The sequence below is a fragment of the Hylaeus anthracinus genome, unplaced genomic scaffold (assembly GCF_026225885.1).
Source record: "Hylaeus anthracinus isolate JK02 unplaced genomic scaffold, UHH_iyHylAnth1.0_haploid 27446, whole genome shotgun sequence".
In the NCBI taxonomy this organism is placed as follows: Eukaryota; Metazoa; Arthropoda; class Insecta; order Hymenoptera; family Colletidae; genus Hylaeus; species Hylaeus anthracinus.
In genome coordinates this window covers 44,484-69,889 of record NW_026535236.1, presented here as the reverse complement: position 1 = coordinate 69,889, position 25,406 = coordinate 44,484, and the positions used below count along the sequence as shown (strand labels likewise).

Here is a 25,406-nt window from a genome sequence, read left to right as displayed (position 1 = left end):
TTGTGTTCCATGATTCTAAAGTAACCCTAGGCAGATATACACCGAGTTAACATCTCCGAAAGTGACTAAAATAATCATCTACATTAAAGGAACTACCCCAAACCTCTACACAAGCCAACACAAACACTCGTGAATCTTTCAAAGAAGGACAAAGCCAGGGTATTTCCGGGATGTTTCATCCTGCTAACGAGAAGCGATGTCGATTCCATCGAATAATAAAGTCCGGGTCGACCAGCCGTTCGACCTCCCGAGGATCCTAAACGATCGACTCCGAGGAGTGTGCTGTCAGTTGTCGCGCACAACGCAGGAACAAAGGGGGCGAAAGAAGCACGAGCACGGGTCAGCCCCGTGACGAAAGCGAAAAAGAGACGTAGAGGAACCTGGAGCCCACGGATAGAGAAAAAGCTTTAGGATTTAACAAAGCTACCCCTACAAAGGTAGAGCCTGACCTTCCGCCGTCCCCCCCCCCCCCCCCGCGGGCCCGCCGGCGCTTTGTGTCGCTCCGCTGAAACAATACGGACGGCGGTAAAACAAAGAAGTAAACGTGAAAAAAAAAAGAATAGACAAAAGGCGGCCGTTTGAATCCGTAATTTGTCCCCGCGTTCGCCCTTTGTTTTACGGAGCCGCGTGGTGCCCTCCTGGCCCCCTCCGGTCGACGCGAGACCGTTGCTTTCCTTTCGACGCGTACAACTCGTTTTGCTACCCCCCCTTCCCTGCTGTCATCCCCTGTTGGAAACCGTGAATTTCACCGGCGACGTCGACGACTTTGAGGTAGGTCCTGGAGAACGTTTTCGGGGGGGTCGGAAGCCCTCTTTCTGGAATCTTTTTCCTCAAACACTTCCGTCGACTGTTTTCTCAAATATCGTGTACTTATTTGCACGCACTCGGAGGAAATTTTGTGACATTTTTTCGCGGAGGAATATTAATCTGTGGGAGGAATATTAATGTATATTTGTATTTTAGTCACTTTTAGAGACGTTAACTTGGAGTATATCTGTCTAGGGTTACTTTAACGCGATTTTTGTTAAAAATTGATTTACACGTTTTTTTTTTCGTTCATTGAAGCAATAAAATTCGTTTTTTTTTCAAACGGCTACCATCTTTTTATCCAGAGGATTTTTAGAGAATGAAATTGGCAAGGCCCCCAAATTTATTCTACTTTAACAATTCAAAATTCGTTCAAAATTCGCCGTGCATTTATCTATTTGATCTCAGTTGGAGCCACCATTTTGGACTCTTTTTTCATGAAAAATATTGAAATTTAACTTCCAATTATACAAGAATATATTACTTTGAAACCTATATCCACAGTATTTATTATATATTAAAAAAAAATTTCAGAACTTCACGCATGTTTCATGCATCTCGACAGTAATCTCCCCTTAATGCACGTATTCTAGTTGAGAAATACGTAAAATTAATTACTTTACTCTCAATTGTTTTCCACGTAATAAATCGTACACGAAATTGGATCCAACAATAACGTCGAAAAAATATTCAGACATTTAGTACGTTTCTCTGTTAATTCGCTTCGGAAGGTCCAACCCCGTAATTACGCGAACGGGACCAGCAAAGACGCGAAAAAGTCGTTCGATATTTCCTCCCTCGTAAAATCGCTTTCGTCGGCGGTAACGAGGGAACGTCTTTAATCCGACCCACCGGGGTTCAATTAAGCCCCCCTTCTCGTCGCCCTTCGTCGGGTTTCTTCGCGAGAGTTTCAAGGCCACGGCGATCAAAGAAAACCGGGGCGCGTAAAATTCCTCGGAGGAAACTTTTCAGCGAACTCTTTCCTCATTTCCCGCGCAGTTGAATTATTCACAAGCTTCTTCTCTCGCTTTTGTTTCTGGGCCAGGGTCGTCACGACGATCTACTCCCGGTCGCTCTCAACCCCCTCCGCCTCCGGGTCGACGAACTTTCTCTTAAGTAAGACATTTTCCTAACTACTTTGCGCTATTCACCAGGATTCCGCGCGCCGCGACGTTATTTAAGCGAACTCGTTCACCGAGCGACTCTTAGCACGTGGTAACGTTTACTTCCTTCCTTCCTCTCCTGCCCCTCGCCCGTTTCCCTCGCCGCCGATCCCCCTCGAACACCCTTTTACTTTTACTTCTCGAACTTTCGCCCCTTTCGCGAATTTATTACGCGGAGACGGAATTTCGCGCGATCCTTTTTTTTTTCTTTCTCGCTCCTCGAGAGGCTTGCCAAGTTCCTGGAAGTCGTTCACCTTCGCGCGATTGTTTACGGTGTGCATTCAGTTTCGCACGAGTCATTGACGAGGTTAGTGCTGGGAAAACGCTGCTGGCTGGTGAGTAATACAGCGATCGTTAACGAATTTTGTAATTTATTTTTGAATCTTCGTTTGGGCCAAGCATTTATTGTTAGGCGGATGTTTATACAAAATTTATACATTTTGGGACGCAGATGAGTGTGTAGAGTAGGTTTTGTTTAAGTGATGTTATAATGTATAGTTTATTTTCGTATTTAAATTGGGGAGTAATAAAGGGTAATCGTTAATTAATTTCGGGATTCAGCTTTGTATCTTCATTTGGGCTAAGTGTTAATTACTAGACTGCGGATGTTTATACAAGTTTGTATATAAGTATATGAAGTATATTTTGTCTTCTAGTTGTTATAACGTCTATCTTATTTTCATATTTTCATTATATTTCATTCTTCATATATCGTTATTTTCGTATTATTTTATACAAATTCATGTATGAGTATATGAAGTATATTTTGTGTTAAAGGTGTTGCAATGTCTATTTTATTTCCATATTTTTATTATATTTCATTCTTCATATATCGTTATTTTTGTATTATTTTATACAAATTCATGTATGAGTATATGAAGTATATTTTGTCTTAAAGGTGTTGCAATGTCTATTTTATTTTAATAAAGGGTGATCCTAAACGAATATTGCGATTTGTCTTTGAATCTTCATCGAGGTTATTTATATGAATACATAAAGCACGTTTTGTCTTGTATATTAACACTTGAATTCATAAATATTCTATTTATCACATAATTAATTACAAATACAAGTACTAAGAACTAGAATTGCGCATATCCACTAAAATTGAGAAAAAGTCTATTTATAAGAGGCTACACCTTAGAAAAGAATTTTTTTTCTATGTGAGTATACAATCAAGTATACAATAAATAGTATACAAATAATGAGTGTATATCGATCTAGACTGAAACCAAAAATTTAATCGTAATTTCTACGATTTTGTTATTGAGTACATCTGGTCTGTTCCCAAAAGTTGAGCACCGTAAGAAAACAAACAAGACAGTTACTAAATTCCAGGAAGCAAACGCTGCTGTTTGTTTTGGAATTGAAGTTTATTAAATAGGCTGCTGGTAGGTAAAGCGTTAAGGAACACCACATTAGATGATAAATATTGCCACTATAGTCACTCGAAAAGCGAAACAGACAAAATGTCTGTACACCGAAGCAGAAACCACGATCGTTCGGCGAGTACAATGAAAAATTGAAGGTTCCCCGTTTCGCGGTGCAAAATTACCTGGAAAGAGCCAATCGGCTCCTGCGAGAATACCAGATTCTCATCCCGAGTCAATCATTTACGGTCTCGTTCGAAATCGACACGACTTATTGCATTCGGTACCGGAGAATCGCGATATGCCGCAGGAAAAGGAAACTTCGTATTAACCAGTAATAATTAAAATCTCGTTGGGGACGTTGAATCCGGCAGTCATCCGATATGATGGGAATATTTCACGAGCCCTTTAAACGGTTGATTTAAGGCAGACAGTAGGACGGGCGGGTTCGCAAGAAACGTTTTCATTAAACCAATGTCGACTTTGGGGGCTGCTGCTTTATCTTGAATAAACGTACAGGGTTCTTTCTCGATTTCTGTCCAGAAATATTTTTAGTATTTATTTAACTGTCACGTTTTTAATAACTCGAGTACCGAATATTAAAATTTCAATACGTTTGGGTTTCGAAGATACTCTTGAATAAACATAAGAATTCTTTATCAATCTCTGAATGGTTTTAAGGAGGTGCTCTTTTTTTCCATTTTCGTAGCCATTTTTATGATCCTTTTGCTGGCAAAGTAATTGCCATAAATTTTCGAAATCGCATACGTTCGTTTATACACGTAAATATAAGATTCTGTTAAATTTACAACTGTCTCCCGAATGAAAATTGATTTCCTTCGAGTCATTACAAATCTTATAGATTAATTGATGGTTAGCCTGACTAGTTTTAATATTAACATACAACGCTTAAAACTTTACACATAAAATATATTACAAATATGATCATAGCGAGAAGTAGAGAAAACAGTATCAAAAGAAAATTAATGAATCGTCACCACTTCAAACCTAAAGACTCCCAAATAAATATTTCAAAGACCTTAAGCAACAAGAGAAATTAGCAAAAAAACAATACCTCTCTTCAACCCAGAAGAGTACCTCCTTAATAAGACAGAGACGAAGCCACCCTTATCGGTGCAGTCGCCCTTTGCTTTCATTCTACTTTCATCGCGACCGAAATTGGATGCAAAATTCTCAGCGCAGAAAACTGAAATACTTCCCCGTAGCGTTCTCTCTTATAAATAACCCACTCAAAGGGGTGCAACTTTCGCGCAAGACGCGACTGCATCGCTAATAAGACCACGGTTAGTCGCGCAACATCGTCGCGACCGGATTTCGCCGAGAGACACGTCGACTAGGGAGGACAGAGAGAATTCCACGTCATCGAGAGACGAAACGCGGAAACGTGCATCGAAATTAACCGCGTACATAATTCCGCGCGTCGACTTGACGTCGCGAGATCTGATTTGGCCTGATTTGTCCCTATAGACGAGCCAGGCGAACAGTAATTCACCTCCCAGTGCCTGTCCTACGCGTCTCATCTCGATATCTCCGTCGTCGCGACTCTCTCGAGGGGTACGGAGCGCAGTTTTCATCAATAACTGATATTCGTCTTCCAGCTAAGAAGCCTGAGAGCCCGCAGCACCCTCCTGACACACATAAGCGGAAGCGGCCGCGCCTAAGTGATTCCGCTGAGCGGATGCAGCCTCGCAAGACGGAATTTTCCGAATAGCGGCGCATGCATCGTAGACGATTCCCCGTGATCGGCTTAATATCGGCGAATTTCGTCGTTCCGATGTGTGCCAGCCTCGGAAAGCGACGCTCGCTACGAGCTTTAGTAAGTGCACCAAACTCTTTCAAGGTTGAATATTTTCTGCCTGAGATTTTTGTACGGTGTTGTTTCGCATTTATCTAGAGTTGTATAGCGTTGCTTCCTGTTGATTTTTAATCTTGCAAGAAGTAATGCAGTTTTGAGAAAGAGCTTTTTAATGAAATCTATAATTTAACACTTTAATTTCAATCTGGAATATATTTTCTGCTGTACTAACTTTTCCAAGGTTGAGTATTTTGAGTCTTTTGCATTGAATTTTTGTACGATGCTATTTCCTATTGATTTTGGGTCCTTCCAAGAGTAATATTCCTTTTGAAAATAGTTTCCAAGTTGAGTCTACAATTTAACACTTTAACTTCAATCTAGAATATATTTTCTGCTGTACTAACTCTTATAAGGTTGAGCATTTTGAGTCTTCTGCATTGGATTTTTGTACGATGCTATTTCCTGTTGATTTTGAGTCCTACTACGAATAACATTCCTTTCGAAAATAGTTTCCAAGTTGAGTCTACAATTTGACACTTTAATTTCAATCTAGAATATATTTTTTGATATACCAACCCTTCTACGGTTGAATATCTTCAGTCTTCTGCACATGATTTTAGTACAGTGTTGTTTCGTATTCATTTCGAGTCCCACCACGAGTAACGTTTCTCTCAAAAACATTTCTCAAATAAAATCTAAAATTCTACACTTCAAATCCACTCTAAAACATATCTCCCGATACCAAATATTCATTTCCCTGGCGATAAGTCTTTCAAAGATTAAAGTACACCACATTCACGCAGTTTCGAATTTCTCTCCATCATCCCAGTTCCCAAGCCCCGCCGAAAGTGCAACCCCCTCCCAAAGAGAGATAGGATGCTGCTGTGAGAAAAAAAATATCAGGACGTATGCGAAACGCCGCTAATAGCGACGGATACATCTCCGGAAAGGGTTAGGTCTGGATTGAAAGGGTTGCGCGCAGGGGAAGAAACGTCGAGCGTAGAGACAGGAAGGTGGGACTTTAGAAATTTGAGATAAGACCCCTTTTGTCGTCGAGACGGAGAGTTTTCACGTAACCCTTTACCTTCGAACGCAACCGTCGGCAAAGGCTGGCGCGGGAAAGCCCGTGCGACCCGCGACTCCCTTCTGCGACTCGTGCCCTTTTCCATTTCGAGACGCGGTACGTGACGCTTCGTCCTGGAAATCAGGAAGCGAACCGTTCCTTCCCGGGACCCGTCTGTCCTCCTGTCTGCCTTAAATCAACCGTTTAAAGGGCTCGTGAAATATTCCCATGATATCACGGGATGTCGAGCAACGTTGCTTCGACGGTGAGTTTGTCACTGTAAAATAATAAGGATCCGGTGGTTTGGCGGTCCCGAGCCAGGCATTTATCAGTAAATTGTTTCAGGTGTTTTCGTAGTTCACGAAAATTGGAATTGATATGTTCATATTGGGAAAAATGTTACTGTTGGGTAAATAGCTACTCCAAGGGCTTCAATTTTGTTCTGGGTCCAGGAATAGATTTTATTTATATAAATTCTTGTGGTTAGAGGTCTTTAGAATATTCGATGTGTCTCGAATGCTTCGAAATGTTGAGACACGTCGTCGTTGCCATTAGTTATATTCGTCGATTCATTAGTCGTTAATTAACCGACTTCGAAAAGGAAGAGGTTATTCGATACATGTATATTTTTTGTTGTAATCAATGGAAGAAATTTGATCAAATTGAAACCGTTCTATCATTTATTATCACAGCCACTTCGCGTCTTGGTATCGCGAATGTCAAGAAAATATTGAATGTTGTACAATTGATAGTTATATTCATTTCTCTCGCGAAAATTTGGCTTCGATATTTATTTAAGAAAAATTGGTAGAAGTTACTAAGTTGATTCTAGTCCCAGCCAAAAAGAGCCATCTTATTAGCAGCTAAAATTTTTTAGTTACGTCTTTAACAGTTTTCGAGATATTTCTTACATCACCTTAATTTTACGAGTTTTTCAACGAAATTTAAATTCTGTATACTTAAGAGTACATACTTTCGTAAAATTAAAAGTAAAAATCGATTTGTTTCACCCGACAAAGTAGAAAGTCTCCTTAATGACGGATTATCCACGAAGCGAACGATCGCGACATCTCATCCTCGGCATCCCTCGATTCGCCACCCCCTCGCGACAAAACTTGGAAGACCCGACCAGTTTCCGCGGTCCACGAGTCTCCCGGCTGAAAGAGAACGGCTCTCGACGTGAAAAGAGTGAAAACGGCTCGGGACAGGCGAGGAAGGCAGGTCAGGTTGCCTTTCTCCCGAGGCATATGGCTGCCACCGGGTATATCCGCCTAGTTAGCGGCAGAACGCGCGTCGTATACAAACTTCACGTGGAAACGGATGCGAGAACGGTCCCAGCATCCCATTGAGATCCATTCAATGGACCATCTCGCTTCGTTAACCAGTCTGTCGCATTTTTTACCCATCACCTATATACCCGTACCGAAGGGCCAACCCTTTTTCTCGCAATTTGAATACATTGTACCCTAGCCCGACATACATATGTATATCCGACCGATACTTTCGGCTTCTGCTCTCTCTCTATCTCCTACCCCTCCCCTCCCTTCGATCATTCCACCCCTCGACATCCCTTCAGTAAGGCCTCGGCGTCTCAGTCCGTTTCTCTTGCTCTGTCGTCGATTCCCTCGCACGCGTATCGCAGTTTCTACCTGGATAAACCAACGGGGAGGGTTTTGTTGTAGCTTGACCGAGTTTTCTCGTCCCCCCCCGCACACTCCAACCCTCTCAGAACCCCACGGAGCCGATCTTCGACAAAACGCACAATGCATCTGATTTTGATTTATATGACGCGACCGACAGGCACGATTCGATCGAGTCACCGCGATCGGCAACAGAGGGGTCGGCGCACCGCGACGGAAATTATAAATTCATGTCCCTCGAATCCCGTGGATGCGAGCGCGAGACCGTTTCGCTTCGGGCGATTTGCGTTTTCTCCCCGAATCCCTGTGTCTTCCTCGACCCCCCGTCGGACCCGTTCCCTCTTTTCACGAATCTGGCGTCCCTTCGCGTCGATCGAACCCAACGTACATCGAGGGACGAGTTGAAGGGACGGTGTAGTTAGAGGCGAGTCAAAGTCGCCGGGAGGATAATTCGCTCGATCCTGTTTCGCGCTAAATTGTCCTGGTTTGTCACGGGGGATCATTGTGGTTCAGGTGAACTCGATTCGGAGCGAAAAGTTTCTGGAAATTGCTTTGTATTGGCAGGTTAGGCCGTGCCATTTTAGAGGAATATGTTTCTTACAAGTGGAAATAGAATAATTGAAAGTGGATTATAGAACAAAAATTTTCGCGCAAGATACAATTTTTTATTTTTGTTACATATTTGGCTCACCGAAAAATAGGATTTGACAATTTGAAATTTTATCATTTAATACCAGTTTTTTAATCAGTACTTGAAAAGGAAAAATATTGATCTGAAAAGACACATTCTAAGGCGCGTGTATATTTTTTTCTCGATGTGGGCAATTGTCATTTCGAGTGGGTGAATCATTGATGTTTTGTATAATAATTATACTTTTATATGATGTGCTGCTTTGGTCTTTGAAGTTCTCTGACATTCTAATTGAAATAATAGATGAAATGTATAATATTTATCCATTCATTGCTACGCAACTGTAAAGCGTCTTGTCTAGGGTTACAAGATTCAATACAGGCGTGAAATCTAGGTTATTATTCGAACAATAAAAAGTGACATGAAATTTGTTTTAAAAAGAATCCAAGCATCCAACTTAGTGGAACTCTTAAATCAAACGTATAAGTATCATTTTGTTCCATAACCCTTCTATCTTTCAAGGAACGTACACATGTTATTTGTTTACAATCATTCCGACATATTCCACGTACCCAAAATTGACAAGGACTTTCCAGACAACCCACAACAACACCCAACCACGATTAAATCCCTCTAACCACCCTCTATTAAAATTACAGAAGCAGTTACCAATTCCGTTGATCCTCCGCGTCCCCTCAACATTCTGGATCATCCCCTTGTCGAAGCACCGCTCCTTCCTCCAGCAACCGGTCCATGGAACAACGAGGACGAGAGAACCGGAAGCACGTAAACGTGAGTGTTGTATCCGATATCGCGTGTTACACGGCGGACGTCGCGGGCGTCTCTCGCGGGTGCCTCGGTCGGCGTCGGGGGCGGAACGGTTCTTTCCCTCTTAAAGCGGAACTTTGCCGGTGCTTTGCCTTTTTAAAACGAACAAAAGAACGCCGACACGTCTTAAATGAACGCGCTACTTGTTGCACGGAGAAAAGGGGTGGAGGTTGGCGGCAGAGGTTGCGAGGGGCTTGGAAGGGGAGGGTGCTGGAAGCGGAAGAGAAACGGGGGTGGCAGAAGTTGGTCCCCGTTGGTAACGCGGCTCCGGAGGGGGGTTAACGGGGCGAAAGGAACCGGGGGGTGGGCCGCTGGCGGCGGCGGCGTCGACAGAAAACTGTTTCTCTTTTGTTTTTAGCGTCTGGAGGAGCCCGCGGGGTGGGGAGCGCGAGGAAGTCGCAATTAAAAATGTAGTTCAAGGCCGACGCCCACGGGGGGGGGGGGGGAGGTTTACCTTGAGCCCTCTTTCTCTCGTTTCTCGCTTCTCGCTTCTCGCTTTTCTCTCGCAACCCCTGGGCTCCCTGTCTTTCTCCGTCTCACCCTCTCTTTTCTTCCCACTCGCCTCTCTTTCTTCGACGCCCGCGTCGGCGTCGAGTATTTCACGCGGCTCGCTCCTTTCCCGTTCCTTGCGTTTTCTTCGCGACCGCGAACAGGCCTTGCGGGAATACCGTTCCCGCCCGGAAGTCGCGGGATCATAAGCCCCGAGCCGAGATAGGGATTATGATTATTTTTGCAAGTAGCTCCTTTGACGTCGCCTTCCCGAACGCTTCCTAAGACGATCGCAGCCGATATCCAACGTCTTCGCGCTTCTCTTCCTTGTGTTTATTTCAAGTTTCATCCCCTGGATTTTTCTGTTTGACTCGGCAATGATTCGTCCAGGGCCAGGTTTTTATGTTCGTTTACAGGTTTAGGTCTTCTTTATTGACACTAGGTTCACGGAGATTTAACACTTCGAGTGCCAAGGAGCGATATATCGTTGCTCGAAACTATAAGTGATATAAATCATTAAAAAATTAATTTTTCTTTCCAGAAGTAACGTCAATGTCTAATGCACATTTATTTGTGTACTTCAGAAAATAGTTTTATTTTTATTTGTTTTAGTAATAAAGGAAGTCTATGATTTTAGTATCGCGTAAAAATTTCGTGAGCCTTAAAGTAAAATTGACCGAAATATACATTTTTGTTTACAATCGTGCCATCTTCTTTTAAAATTGTCTGGCATTTCTCGGGTATGTATAAAAGTTTCCCTTGTCACTCCAAGGGTTAATGTATCTTCGATCATTGTTTGCTTTGTTTTTGGACTTTTTGAACATTCACATACTTTACCATTACTTTTATTATCTATTACCAAAGTAATTTGCTTGTCTCTTTATATGGATAAAAGTCAGCACGAATGATTGGGAAAAAATGTAAATTTGTGAAATTCGATGCTTCATGGACCTCGTATTAATCCATTCACCGCCAACTACAAGATATCTGGTACTTCAAATTGATCGCAATTACTCAAGGAACAAGTTTATAGTCTCTCGAGTGACGAATTATTGCAAAAGCATATCGTAAATTTTCTTTCTAAACCACCAAATTTAACATCGCTTTTTCTTATCAAAATAATAACCTAGATTAGACCTCTGTATTAAATCTCAGCGCCCAAGGCAAAACGCTTACAATTTTTAAATTTGCCTAGCAGAGCGGATGCGTTAAAATAGTCTTCGAATCTCCCTGGTCCCAAAAATCGTACCAACTCTCGTTCTAGTTCACGAACCGAAACTCTGACTTCTCGACTTCGGTTGTCACTCGTCGAGAGCATCCCTTATCTTCCCAGCGATGCACCCTCCACTCGAGAAATTGGCTTCGACCTGCTCCTCCTGCATCCCCCGACGCTCTCCAACGGCATCATCTATCTCGCGTGCGGATCGACTCTCGTGACACTCCCGATTTCCAGAGGGTTAGCTTCTCCTACCTGGCGTCCCTTCCCCGACTACCTTACGTACCGCGGGGCGTCCTCCGGATGATATTTATTTTTTTCCCACTGAAAGCGGCATCACCTGTGCCGTTTTCGGGATTACTTTTGTCGGTTTCAGCGCCAGCCGACACCCCTCGTCGGTCTGAGAGCGCGCCAGGGGTGGAATCGTAAATATCGCCGATGCGGGGTGAGAGAAGGTCGCGTCGGAACGCACGGGGTAGCCCGTCGACAATGGGGAAACAGCGTTATTGGCTTTTCAAAATGGTATTTACCGAAAATAACCAATTTGAAAGGATAATGGCGCGACCGGCGTCGGCCGGGACGCAAACGTTTGCCGACGGGCGACGCCCGCCAACCCTTCGATGCTTCCTCCGCCCTTGCCGGGTCGCTGCGGCGCGCATCGCGGCCTCGATCGTTTGCGCCCCGGCGCTGCTAATTATTTCGCGATTAATTGGAATCGGGAACGGGGTTCGGATGCCGTGTGATCCGCTTCCCTCGTACCTGTTCTCGAACCCTTTGTCGACTCGATGCGAACAGGGATTTATGGACGAGCGTCTGGTGCCTCCGCGTGGCTGCTGTTACGGGTGGAAGTCGCGTGGTACTTCTCCCAGAAAATGCAAATCCCGTCGACGTTGTCAGAGTATAACCGTTTCAGTCGGGGAATAATATAGCATTCGTTGCGGCACGGCGGCGGTATTATCGCGGTGATGCTTCCTGTACATCGATTACTGCGTGCAGATATTAGATCCAACATTAGCGAAATAATTGGGTAGGGTTTAGATCTTCGCCAGGTTTATTTTGCACGTTCGCTAGAATTCGTTCAATTCTCGTGGAAAGTATTCTAACACTAAACCTATTTGTGACTTGGCAAATGACTGTTTTCAAACTTTTGTGGATAGGTTTTGTATACAATATAAAAATTATATACAATTGTTTCATGTATTCTTTAGAATAACAGTATATAATTATACATAATTATTTTGTGTAACTATATTCAATACTTATATACAATTTCCTCTCGTACTATTTACAATATGAAATATTGGGTTGTCCAGAAAGTTCGTAGCAAAACAATTCAATACATATATATATATATTCAAAATTCAGAGGCATACTTGAATTTTGATATACATATATTTATTGCATTACACAAGTACTTACTCAATATTTTTTATATTCTTGCATACTGTGTGCATTTTGTAGTTTCTTGCACATTCAAATTTCATATGAGTGCATAAAAATCCGCAGTCTAGTTATTAGTTTTAATTTTAACCACCCTGATATTTTGTTGGAAAACTAAGCTTCCACCAAGCATTACCTAACTTCGCCTAGTCTGACCAATATTTTTGCACGCAATTGATCAGTCTATTTAATCCATCACGGTAGTAATAGATTCAGATAAATCTTAATAGCTTCAATTTTAACTACCTTATTATTTTGTTCGAAAAGTAAGCTTCCACCCAAGCATTACCTAGCTTCGCCTACTCTGACAGAGATCCCCACTATCGAAAACACTCCTCCGTAGCAAGAATCCGCTTCAGGATTCGCGGGGGGTGTCTTTATGTAAAACCAGGATCGTCATTCTGTTCTCGGGCGTCTGGTTGGTAAGAAAAGAAAAGTCGCGCCGTAAACGAACGAAAGAAACGGATACAGTGTTCCAGTTTCTTTGACGGAATACGTCCTTTTGATTTCCCTGGCCCGCGGCCGCCATCTTTCCTCGCCGCGTGGCCCCCGAAGAAGGATTCAATTCCGCGCTCTCGCGACACGCCTCGATTCTCACGACTTCTTTTTACGGTTCCCGGGGTATATATTCTCCTTCGTCGCGATCACTCGGTACTCCCTGCCTTCCGGGCGGACTTCTATCGCCGCCGTTTCGCCCTGGAATGCGTAACAAGGCGGTGTCCTGGTCGAAATTCGAATCAGAGCCCCGGAGGGAGAGCACGCGGAAGTCCTCGCGATTGGAAAAGATTTTCCTGGTTCCGTCGGGGCGGATACACGTCCCTTTGTTATCTACAGGAGTGGTCAGAGTTTCGTTCGAATAGCAGATTTCGAGAGGGGAGCTTGTGAGCATAAAATAACTTGGGAGCAATGTTTATCTGGTAATAATTATTTAGGTGAAGGTTTCTACTGGTGGAATTTTCGAATCATTTTCCAGAGATATGACATAGAAGAGTTGAATAAATAGTTTTTCCAATATATATATATATATATATATATAAATATAATATATATATATATATATATATATATATATATATATTATATATATAATAATAATATATAATATACAGAATGGACCATTTTAAATTCCCCAGTAGAATTTTTTCTGAAACTGTAGGAGTTAGCGAAAAATGTTTCGAACGAAAGTTGCTTAATTTTTTAGGGGGAAATATTCTCATGACTTTGCCTTGGACCTTGGAGGTCGTGTTCTTAACTTATAAATGACATATGCATTCAACAAGATGGAAATGTTTTTGAATAATTACTGTAACTTTTGTTCGAACATTTTTCACTAACTTCTATAGTTTCCGAGAAATTCTACTGGGGAATTTAAAATGGGCACCCTGTATACATCAACATGTTTATACAAACATACATGTGGAAACATCAAACCTACTATTTAATTTAAACAAATTTCTTCAATAGACATAAAGGATATGAATATTTATGAGACTGACTGGATATTAGGAAGCGTCATTTTAGAGAAATATTCATTTCTACAAGTGTTGATTGAAAAACTGATAGTAGATGATCAAACAAAATCAATTGTCAGTCTTTGTTTTACCTTGCAATTATATTTAAAAAAATTTCCCTATGTATTTCTAACGGAAAATATTATCTTTCGTTCAGGCAAGTCTGTAAATGAGAGAAAAATTATTTTCTTTCACGAAAATTTGTCTTCTATCATCTATTATCAGTTTCACAATCTCTATTTGAAACAAAAAAATATTGAAATGACACACCCTAGTGTATACGTAGGCTTTTTAATTTCACTTTTCACCTAGCACAACTTATTAATTGAATTCACAACGAAGCCAATAAATGTACCTTCTGACAGTCTGCACGAGTCAACGTCTAAGCTTATTCAAATATATTTTAATGTAGAAAAATCACAGTGACTTTTCCCACATTTCTAGTAGATTAAATGTTAACATGAAATTTCTTTATATTCGTATTGGAAATTTCGATCCAATTTCTTCAAACTTCAAACATTTTTTCCAACTACATAAAAGCAGCACAGTAAAATATCCTTAAATGAAGGTCGAAACTTGAATCGCAATATGTAATTGCATTTCATATTGGCGGAATCGTAAACATCGCTGATGTATCAGTACATCGTCTTTTTATCATAGTTGACGGCTATCATTCGAATAAAATCTTTGTCTTCCTCGATGGAAACATTCCTCCCGATTTCTTCCGCGGAGAAGAACGCGATTCTACCCTCTATCGTTTCACGAATCCATGATTCGAGGTCGGGATAAGGGAAGCCGGAATTTTCGTCTTGGCTGTTGTCGCTGATTAAACTCGTCCATCGGTTCTTCCGCTCGATCGCCCCCCTTTTCCTATCTGGGGCCCCTCCTCGATCCCTAGCCGCCCTCGAGCAAACATCCACGGTCTTTCCAACTCCCGACTTTCCTCCATTCCTTTTTCCAACTGGAAACTCCTGTGCTACGTGGGCGTCTATCGCGTGAATCTTATTTTATCTCCCAAAGAGAAGTACGTATATTCACGATTATTCTATTTCTGATTAAAGTACACCTCTATTCATAAATATATCTACCAACTTCAATGAATAATTATTGCACACCATAAATTATTGTTGTCAAATGTGTACTATAATCTGGTATTATACTGCGAACTAAATACAGAAACTTTATTAATATTTAACCTTTTGCACTCGAGGCCTTTTTTTCTGGTATCTACCAGCAACTCGAGATGCTTTCTTAGCATTCTATTGCCACGAATGCTAAGATTATATTGACATCGAAAATGAGATCTCGAGAAACCTAGTGGTGACTAAGAATCACCTCTAGAGTGCAAAGGGTTAATATATTTTTTAGATACTTATACCAATTAAGGAAGTGCCCACATACTTATGAACCATCGTGTACATTCATCAAGTCATATATATACGTGTTTCATTTATGAACCCCTCTCTTCAATCTAAACAAGGTGATTGCACTACATTTATTTATACTCTATATAAAATTTAGTTTCCCAAAAGTGGCCATCAAATATTCAACAAATTACATCCAATCAAAATTCTACTAAACACAGGCCCGTAGATATCTACCTATTTATGGCAAATGAATAAACCATAAACATTAATATTCGTGCTACGCCTTTTAGAAGACAAGATTCACTTTTGTTTAAGCTTCGATTCCTTTCCTGTGCCTGCAAAAAAATAAATTCGCATAAACAACCACAACCTACCAATCAACCACAGCTAAAATATTTTACACTCGCTCCGAAGCAACCTATGCTACAATTAAATCGCTTCTCCGTCGATCAGTCGGTCCTCGTTTTAACCGAATCCCTTAAAATTTTACTAAACATCGCGACTATCGTTTTTATCCGGTTCTTAAATTGGGCAGCGCAGGGTTAGGTCTGGGTTAAATTCGCGGCAGAATCGGTTTCCTCTCGCGTGTCGGTATAAAGGAGATGAAAGTTGCGCGGATCTCGAGGGCTTAGCGGGGGCTAATCCTTCGACGCAGCCGGTGGAAAGATTGAATACACGCGGGGGTGTGCCGCGCTCGTAAAACATACGGAGAAACTTGTTTTTTTTTTACCGTTCGCTGTGTGCCGCGAGATCCCGGTTTTATTAGATCACGCGGCGGGCGTAGAGGGGGCGGGTGGTTAAAGGGGTAGAGGGGGCGGATGGTTAAAGGGGTAGAGGGGATATATCGCGTCGCACGAGAGACGAGTAGCTTCCGAGTAATCTAATTAGCGACGGTTAACGAGCTGTGGCCGCTGGGAACGCTCGAGCCCAAAGTATTGAGTAATGCTCCCGCTTGTGCCAGAAAATTAAGCTCAAAAACAGCCCCAAGAATATACTCGCGGAGCCATCGATAGCGCGTCGCGAGTCGATGAATTTTTAGAAACATTTACTTCGTTGTCTTCTGAAGTCGTAATCGCGGGGAGTTGTAGTAACAGGAACTTTCAATCGCGATGTTGAAGATAATTAGAGGTCGAATGATAAGGGTTAGATGTAGGTGTCATGGAGGAAATTCGGGAATTTTTTTTGGTGGATATATACAGGACATCCTCAGACACATTTTTTAGAAGACGTATAGTACAAATTCTTCCTATAGTAGAAATTAACGTGTATTCCACAAGGGGTGAAATAACCCTTATAATAACCCTTTATGGTAAGAATGGGTATATTATAGTTAGTCCCACAAGTATTCGTACCCTCTATATCCACTGAAGAAATTTTTGTAAACTAAACGATAGGTTTAATGTTTTCAAAGAAATATTTCGTTGGAAATATATACAGAAATAAATTTCACAGAATTTTATATTTATAATGAATATTTTATTTGAAAACATCGAACCTGTCTTTTAACAGAGACAATTTTTATCGATAGGCACAAATGGTACGAATATTTATCACGAACCCTGGGGAAGCCAGCCCCCGAAAAAACTGGGGAGATTGGTTTTAATCCACCTAGCTTCAAGGAATTAATCTCTTTGGTGGTCTGCCCGAGTGGACTCGTCAAATTATTTTGTTGTTGTCGTACTCAAGACAAGTTAAATCGTATGAGCTTATTGTTAATGAGTTTATGGAGAATTGTCTATGGAGAATGTGTACAAATGCAAAAATATTAGGTCGTATGTTCGTGCTACAGATTGTGTTTATGTTTAATAAAAAGAACCTACGGAAATTTCATATCTTATGACGTCTTTGCTGAAAAGAGAGCGTAATTACATTTTTTCATAACACTTAAATTATACATATTAAATATACCTTCAAGTGTAATTAACCCTTTGCACTCGAGAAGTGACTCTCAGTCACCGTTAGGTTTCACGCAGCAATTCTACAATACCTAATGTTTCTTTAGGTTTAATTTCTTTGGAGTTAAAGGTGACCTTATTCTCAAATCTAGATAGCTTAGAATTCATAGCAATAGAATGCTAAGAAACATCTCGAGTTGCTGCTAGATACCAGAAAAAAAGGCCTCGAGTATAAAGGGTTAATGAGTTAACTTGTCTTGAGCTCTTTCCTATTTAAAAACCTCACGCGATTTACTCGTCTCGAGCACGACAAGAACAAAGTAATTTGACGAGTATACTCGCGCAGAGCCCCGAAAAGGTTAAAGAGTTAGCAATTGAGATCCATCACGAACCCTGAGGCCACCCAAAAACGAGAAATGAGTCATCCCCATCGGGCAACAATTTCATTCCCGGAAGCTTCGAAACGTCCGCGAGACAAGAGCTCGGAGGGATGTCAGCATAGTCGTTCCGGGCGGACCAATGGCGTGGGGAGCCACCTACGGTTTCCGCTCGCTTCTCCATCCCCGGGAACGAGCGCCATCGGGAACCTCGATCTCCGTCGCGCCGCGAAATTCCACGGATCCGGCACACCCTCGAGAAACAGATCCCGTAAAATAGAAACTTCCGACGCTGCGTACGGGCTGCATATTCCCCGCAACGAGGACTTCATAGCCAAGTTTCCCGAGGACCCGAGGTAAGGTCCTTGTAATTTTGCCTGCCAGCGTCCTCGTCCTTTCCTTTGGAGGCTTCCCTCCGTACCGGCGCTCTGGACCACTTGCTCGCGGTGATCCCGCAAGTGGAGGCTGAGAATCGCAAAGGCAAAGAGCCGGGCCACGGGATGGAGAGGGACAGGCACGGCGAATGAAAAGCGTATCGGACAGAGACGGGGATAGGGGGCGAGAGAGGGTTAGAGTGGAAGCGAGTCGGGTGGAAGGAGGGAAGCACATACTGGAGGGCAGAGGGATGAAGAGGAATCAGGAGGTGGCGAGCAGGAGGTATACGAAGGAGGACGTGCCTTCATTTGTTTCAACGGGCACGCTGGTAGGTGGTTACGTCACGTGTTGGTCGTCATGGTAACCTTCTGGGCTTGGCGAGAGGGGATCCAGCGTGTTGCCGGTTAAGACGACCAGGGATCCTGATCCTACGGGATCTCCCGCGCGCATAGAATTCGAGCGTAGCGCGGGAGGGGCGCGCGCCCCGGTGCCCGACGAGGTCGTTGCTTGTGACTCTTCTTTGAAGTCTTCGATCGTCAAACGTCCGCCAGATTTCTTTTATCGGCCACTCCGCAGCGCGGATGTTACGCGCCTGGGAGTCGATGGCGGATGCAAACTCCAGGCTACGATTCAACCGAGCGTTTTTTGGGAGGTGGAATTAAAGACCAGGGGGGTGGGTGTACAGCTCTGAGAACGAAGACAGTTTCTCGCACTGGATGTCCATTCAAGGGATCTAATTTCTGAAGGCTCTATCGATCAGAGATGAGCAAAACCCTAGGTTTCGAATAAATCTGAAGTTTGCCGATATGTTTGTCTCGTTTCCTCTTTTGCATATTTTCCAAAGAAGGAAACGAGACAAAAACATCGGCAAACTTCAAATTTATTCGAAGCCTAGGGTTTTGCCCTTATCTGCTATCGATAGATGGAAACACAATTGCCGAGGTCGTCTAGGAAGAAGACCAAGTCGGATAGATCACACTATGTTACTTTAGGAAAGATTTACATCGACGCGGGGGTTGAATGTGCTAAATGAATCCCCAGGCAGTAAATTCCGATTACAATCTGCTTGTACGTTTTTACTTCGTTCACGTTTTACGATGTTCAAGTATCCATTGTCGTGAAATATTCCAACCCCTCTGTTGCTTTGCACGCCGCTGGCGCACGCCGGGCATTCCTTCAACCCTCTGTCTTAAACCGCTTTCGCGAGCACGGCGACACTTTTATGCTCGACATCCGTAAAACTCGAGAAAGTTGTTTTAATGGTGTATACTTCGAGTGAGCCTAATTAACGAGCGATGGAGATCCAAGTAGTAAATAGTAGGAATCATCCCTCTTTATTAATCTTCATCCCTGTGTACTAGAAATTACACTGCATAGACTCGTGAGACTAGGATTACAAATGGAGATCCAAGTAGTTAGTATACAGAACGAGTCATTCCTCTTTATTAATCCTCATCCCTGTGTACTAGAAATTACACTGCATAGACTCGTGAGTCTAGAATTACAAATGTTCCAATCTTCTTACTCCAATACCTTTGAATTTTGGTGATACCTTCAAGTCATCCTTGAGACTATGGTTGGAAAACAGTAAAAATCATCCCTCTCCCTTCATCTACACCTTGCTATGTTAAAAACTGCACTGTTACTTCTACCCTGCATAACTTCTACCCTCAAACTTAGACTCAGGACCGGAGGATTCGTAAGTCAATGACTATCAAAGCTTCATCTCTACCGTACCGTACTACAAACTGTGGAAGAACTGTCTCCTGTATAACTCCTGCCCATAAATTTAAATTCAGAACCTGACGACTCGTGGTTCCACGACCACCAAAGTTTCACCCCAACATCTCCAAATATCCATACCTGCCAATCAACCTAAACAATGCCATCAGAAAACAATAAAAATCATCCCCCAAAATCGCGTCCACGTCTACTACCACGCAATTAACTCCTCCCCGTCTCCCATAACTCTCTCTTAAATCAACCCCCTGCGATTCGTAAGCTCCCATCTTCATAGACACCGGCTTGGAACAGCTCGAATTTAATCTCGGGGCCACAACCGTGGTAGTTTCCCGTTGGTTCTTCCGTTTTACGAATACGTCCCCGTATCGTCGAATAAAACGAGGGAACGGTTAAGCGTGCATGTCTCGCTGAAACTCTGGGGCTGGTTGTCCTCGGGGCCGAAACGCCTGCGGGTTCCCAAACGCGGGCAAAGTAGTAGACTGCAGCGGCAGCATCTTTGAGTCTTCTCGTAATTACACGACCAGCTCCTGCGAGGCGTTTCGCGTTTCTCTACGCTTCCATCCACCCCTCCCATCCTCCTCCTCTTGCTCCTTCTGCACCCCCTTGTCTTGGAAGACGTCTCCGAAACCGTCTCCCACCGCGGATCGAATTCCATTAACATCGCTCCGCTTCTGTTCCGCCAGCGTTCGCTCTGACGCGTTCCTTCCTCGAAACCGATGACAACGTTTCCGCATTTTGTCGCGCGACCTTCTTCGTGGATGGTGATTCGGGGAGGGTGATACTCTGGACGTTAAGTGGATTTTATTAAGGAATGGAGGGTTTTAATTCGCCGAGGAAAAGGTGGACGGATGGTTCAGGTCTACTTTGAGGGAAGGAGATCGAGATTTCTGTGGAAATTTTTTAAGGGATGTTTGAAGAGGAGGGTGAGCATGTTAAAGTCGAATAGCTGTAATTTTCTTGGTAAAATTTTCAAAGTACGTGTTCTTATACGGTTTGCGCACTGAATGGTAGGAAATGGAATTTGGAAGAAAGAGTAATAGAAGCACGAAATTTATACTCTCATTTGTTAGTTACGTTTCATGAAGTATATACAGTCAGTGTAATAAATATTCGTACAGGAACCATTTATTTTAAATGGATTGCTGTACGAATACTTCTTACACTGACTGTACATAATAGTTTGATATTTATTATTATTGTTATACGGATATATATATATATAATATATAAATGTACAGTCCTGTATGCATTGGTACCCTTTATATGTATTGAAGAACTTTGTTTGAATTAAATGATGGGTGTGTTGTTTTCAAATAAATGTTGTATTATAAATATATATGTATACATGCGTAAAGCTTATTCACGCGCATATTAAAAACGAAACTTCTATTTACGAAGACTTATGACTGTATACAAAATATTGTAGACGCTTGTTTCAATTTTATGTTGAATAATGATACCAGTAAGGTGTAGAAGTGAAACCCGAAGCTTCCAGAAGAAGAACTGAATTCATAGGTACCCGAAACACGAAACCTCCGCCACCACTTACGGTTGATAATTTGCTAAACTTCTAGACAGAACGAAGTCGACGTTCAATGAATAACACAATTAAATTTTCCCAGTCGTCCTTCCCGATTGTAACGTGCCCCACCCCCTCGAATGATCAAAATTGTTCATCCTCGAGTCGCATCCGACAGTCTCGACTGTCGGTCTTGGCATCTTCAGCCGACGTTCCCCGCGAAGTATCCGCCCCCAAATGATGGGGTGGCTCGCGAACCCGATCCCACCGACAATTTCAGTTTTCATTGGAAAGTAATTATTATGGGATGCCCCCGCTGCTGGAGACGTGCCGCCCCCCCTCCTCCCGCCGCCCCGGCATTAAGTATTGTTTCTCCCTATGTTTGAAATTAATTTGAAGTTGCCTAAGCAACCCCCAGCGAGCGTCCGAGGTGTCCCGTTCCCTCCAGCCAGTCAATAAGAACTACCCAGCGAAGCAGTTTCGAAGTTGGCCCGTCTTAGGAGCCTAGGAGAGGGATCGACCCGTGCAGGAATCGATTTCTGCTGACTTTCGCGGTCTGGGCTATTTATTGGGAAGGTTCAGGGTGCAATTTGACTACCGGGATGTTATAATTATGATTTATTCTCCGGGTCATCCTTGAGAGTGCGATTAGAAAATAGTGAAAATCATCCCCCCTCATCGTTCCTACCTTTGAACTCAAAATCAAAAGAAGACTCGCGAGCTTATGATTACATAACCTTCACCCCTTCGGTAACTCTAAATTTCAGTGACATCTCCGGGTCATCCTTGAGAGTGCGATTAAGAAATGGTAAAAATCATCCCCCTCCCTTCACCTCTATACCACTATGCTAGAAACTACAGAGAAACTGTGTCCTGCATAACTTCTACCCGTCAACTTCAATTCAGTTTTCAAACTTTTGTGTGCAGCTCTTGTATACAATATATACATTATATACAATTGTAGTATGTATTATTGAACTTAGTATGACAAGAAATATTGTTTCATCCAATTGGAAAAAGTGACTAGGTTTAGTGTTCATTTGATTTACAAATTAGTTTGCTCCTTCCCCCTTAGATTTCAAGAATATATTGTACGTATAGGGTTTTTCGTTAAGAGTTACCAAATTTATTTTTTTTTTTTTTTTAAATAACAAACACCTAAGATTAGAACACTTAGAGTACATCGACTTCGAAGTGACTCCTAGGGTTCTCTGAAACTATTTCCACCTTCCTTAGATTCGAGAAACAATAACGCGATAAATTTGGCGATAATTATTCTTTCCTAAATTCCTTCGTACCTGTGGAACGTTGAAGAATCAGCGTTGGGGGTTGAAGAATCCAACCAGTCCAAGGAGGATCACCAAAGGACGGAAGCAACGCCATTCCACGGACGGTGGAGAGCCCACGAGCCATCTTGCGCGAGCATAATGTCAGTTCGTCGCCCTCGCTACCCACGAGGGGGTGGTTTTCGAAAGACGGCTCGTGGGACGGGCTTGCCAAAACCACCCCAACCGTACGTCCTCGCGCGTACATACACCGAAGGAACAGAAGGGGGCACAGGGTGTACGTGCAACGGTACACGATAGAGTCTGCCGGCTGTTCCATCGTCCTGGCAGGATGCAAGACGTAACATGCCTAACGATCTTCCCCTCTCCTCTTCCTTCCCGTGCCGCGTCTACGTTCTTGCCCTCTTCCCTTTTGTCGAATCCCGGCTTCTCTCGCCTCCTATCCGCCAGTTTCCTACTCTCCACCCCCAACCACCCAAGGCCTCCCGTCTCTCTCTTTAGTCTCTCTTCTCGGCTTCTCTCTCCTTTCTCATGTCTCTCTAGCAGGATCCTAGCTGACTCGACGCACCCGAGGTCTTCGCAATTGCTTGCCAGTGGCTTAGCGTCTTGTGCAGGTTTACGTTCTGCGCCAATTTGCGCCAATTTGCGTTTAGCATTGCTCCTTAGAAATCTCTGCCACCCAGCCTTCGTTTTATACTGTCTCCCACCCGACGCTACTTTCCGTTCGGCCGCAAAAAAAAGACGGAAAGTCGCGATTCTTGACGGAGATTACTTCGACGGAAGTGGAGTTCACCTTCTTCGAGACTGTGCGAGAATGTATCACACCAAGGAAGATTTACATTTTGAGTCCGAGATGCTTTGGTACAGTTCCTTTGGGGCTTCAAGTCTCAAAGCGTTCTAATCCCAATTTTGTTAAAATTCATAAGAAGATCTTCGAGTAGACTTCAGAGTCTTCAGCTTCGAAGGTCCCTTTCTCCAGACTATAATTTTCCAGGCATAAATTTATCACACCAAGGAAGATTCAAATTCTGAATTCAAGACACTTTGGAACAGTTCTTATTAGGCTTCAAGTCTCAAAGTGTTCTAATCCCAATTTTTATCAAATTCTCGAGTACTACATCTTCAAGTAGATTTCTCCAGAAACGCCAACTTCGAAGACCTCTTCTAAGATTCCGACTTTCAGATTCCGACTGAGACACTTAGTTTCTAACTCGGATCCTGAGTCTCCGACTCTGAGACTCCGACCCTGAGACTCTGTCTTCCTCACGTATGGAGCCTCCATTGAAGACCGATCAGTCACCGTCGCCTAGGTGGACGAAGCACTGTCACTTTTCGACCGCCAAAGTCGCTGGTACATATCGAGCGTGGAAGCGGGCCATAAATCAGAGCCATGAGCGCGGTGGGCTGACCCCGGGGAAAGGTTGTTTGGGCTGACCCCCGACCCGGGTCAGGGGACCCTCTGACCTCCGTTGGATTGGCCACGGGACGCGTAACCGGAAATTCCGGCTTCCCCTACTCCTCGACGAATTGACCTGAACGATAATGTCCGGTCACTCCTCTCGCCGGCACGCGCCCCGAAGAGTATTAGCCAGTGATTTATCGACGGGTCGTGGTCACTGCACCGTCGATTTTTAATCGTTTATTTCCACTTTCCTCGGCCATAGGCGTTAGTAAATATTGCCAACCCTTTTCTTTTTTGTATTAGTTGACGTTGAGGTTTCTAGTTTTATTAGAAGACTGTTTGAACTTGCGTGGTGGTGGAGAGGATTTTACGTTGATGAGGGGATTATGAGATGCGTGACATGTGGATGTAGGTGACGAAGGTTTTCTTTTAGGGAGGGGGATTGGAGGGAATTGGGGATAGTTGAGTTGGAGGTAGATTGAATATTGTTGAGTCGCTCTTCGTTTGGCAGAATTGTCGAACTTGATTGTGGAAGAGTTTTATGGTTGCTTCTATTGGAGTAATAAAAAAATATAGACAATGAAAGGCACAGAATTTTAAAGAAAGAAGGGAACTGTAGGAAGTTGGTTGAATGTTGTTGAGTTCCTCTTGATTTGGCAGAATTGTCATGCTTCATTGTAGGAGATTTGTATAGTTGCTTCCATGGGAGTAATAAAAAATATAGACAATGAAAGGCACAGAATTTTAAATGAAGAATGGAACTGTAAAAAGCTGGGTTGAATATTGTTGAGATGTTCTTCACTTGAAAGAGAGTCAAACATCTCTCGAATACCGCTAGGAAAACGAGCAACCGGTACCTGCTTTCGCAAGACGTCTAAATTCACCATCGTGAATCACCCCCGTGACAAATTTCGCTTCCAATTTGTCCTGGGAAGTCGCTTTGAGAAAGTACCGCGAAAGAATGTCAGGTGGAAGAAGCTTGCGGGACGCGGCGCGTGTTTAACGTCAAATTTAATTTCGCGCTCGCTCGACTCTTCTTCAATGGTCACCGTCGACGGCACGGAATCGAATTATTCACGGTCAAGCAGAGAGTGACCAGCGGTCAAGCGTTTCCCAGCGGGACGTCGCCGTGGAACTCGGTGAACCACGCCATTTCGGGGTAATTGAACCGATTCTGGCTTGGGGTTGGCGGCCACGGGGCTGCAGGGGTGGTGTGTCGAGGGGTGACCTTTACAAAATGGCTGCGAGCCATTTTCGCGTCGATGACGCTTTGAATCTCGCGAGACGTGGAATATGGGAAGGTGAAACTTTTTCTTTTTGAATTCAGAACGAAATAGATTATTAAAATTAACGGAAAATTTGATAGGTAAATTTCTTTGGGGTTCAGATACAAATTATTGCATAGGAAACGATTAAAATCTTTTTGAAAAATTGTAATTATTTCGGGAGATAGTCATCGATAAACTGT

The 25,406-nt window shown here is 43.0% G+C and overlaps 1 long non-coding RNA gene across 1 annotated transcript in view; it reads left to right on the top strand.

The window, feature by feature from the left end:
* Positions 1–1,744: 1,744 nt before the first annotated feature.
* Positions 1,745–25,406, top strand: part of LOC128893405 (uncharacterized) — a 56,823-nt gene continuing 33,161 nt past the window's right edge. The window contains exons 1-3 of the long non-coding RNA XR_008461324.1: positions 1,745–2,305; positions 4,960–5,177; positions 9,150–9,282. This is a non-coding gene — a long non-coding RNA (uncharacterized LOC128893405). The remainder of the gene's footprint in view (positions 2,306–4,959; positions 5,178–9,149; positions 9,283–25,406) is intronic.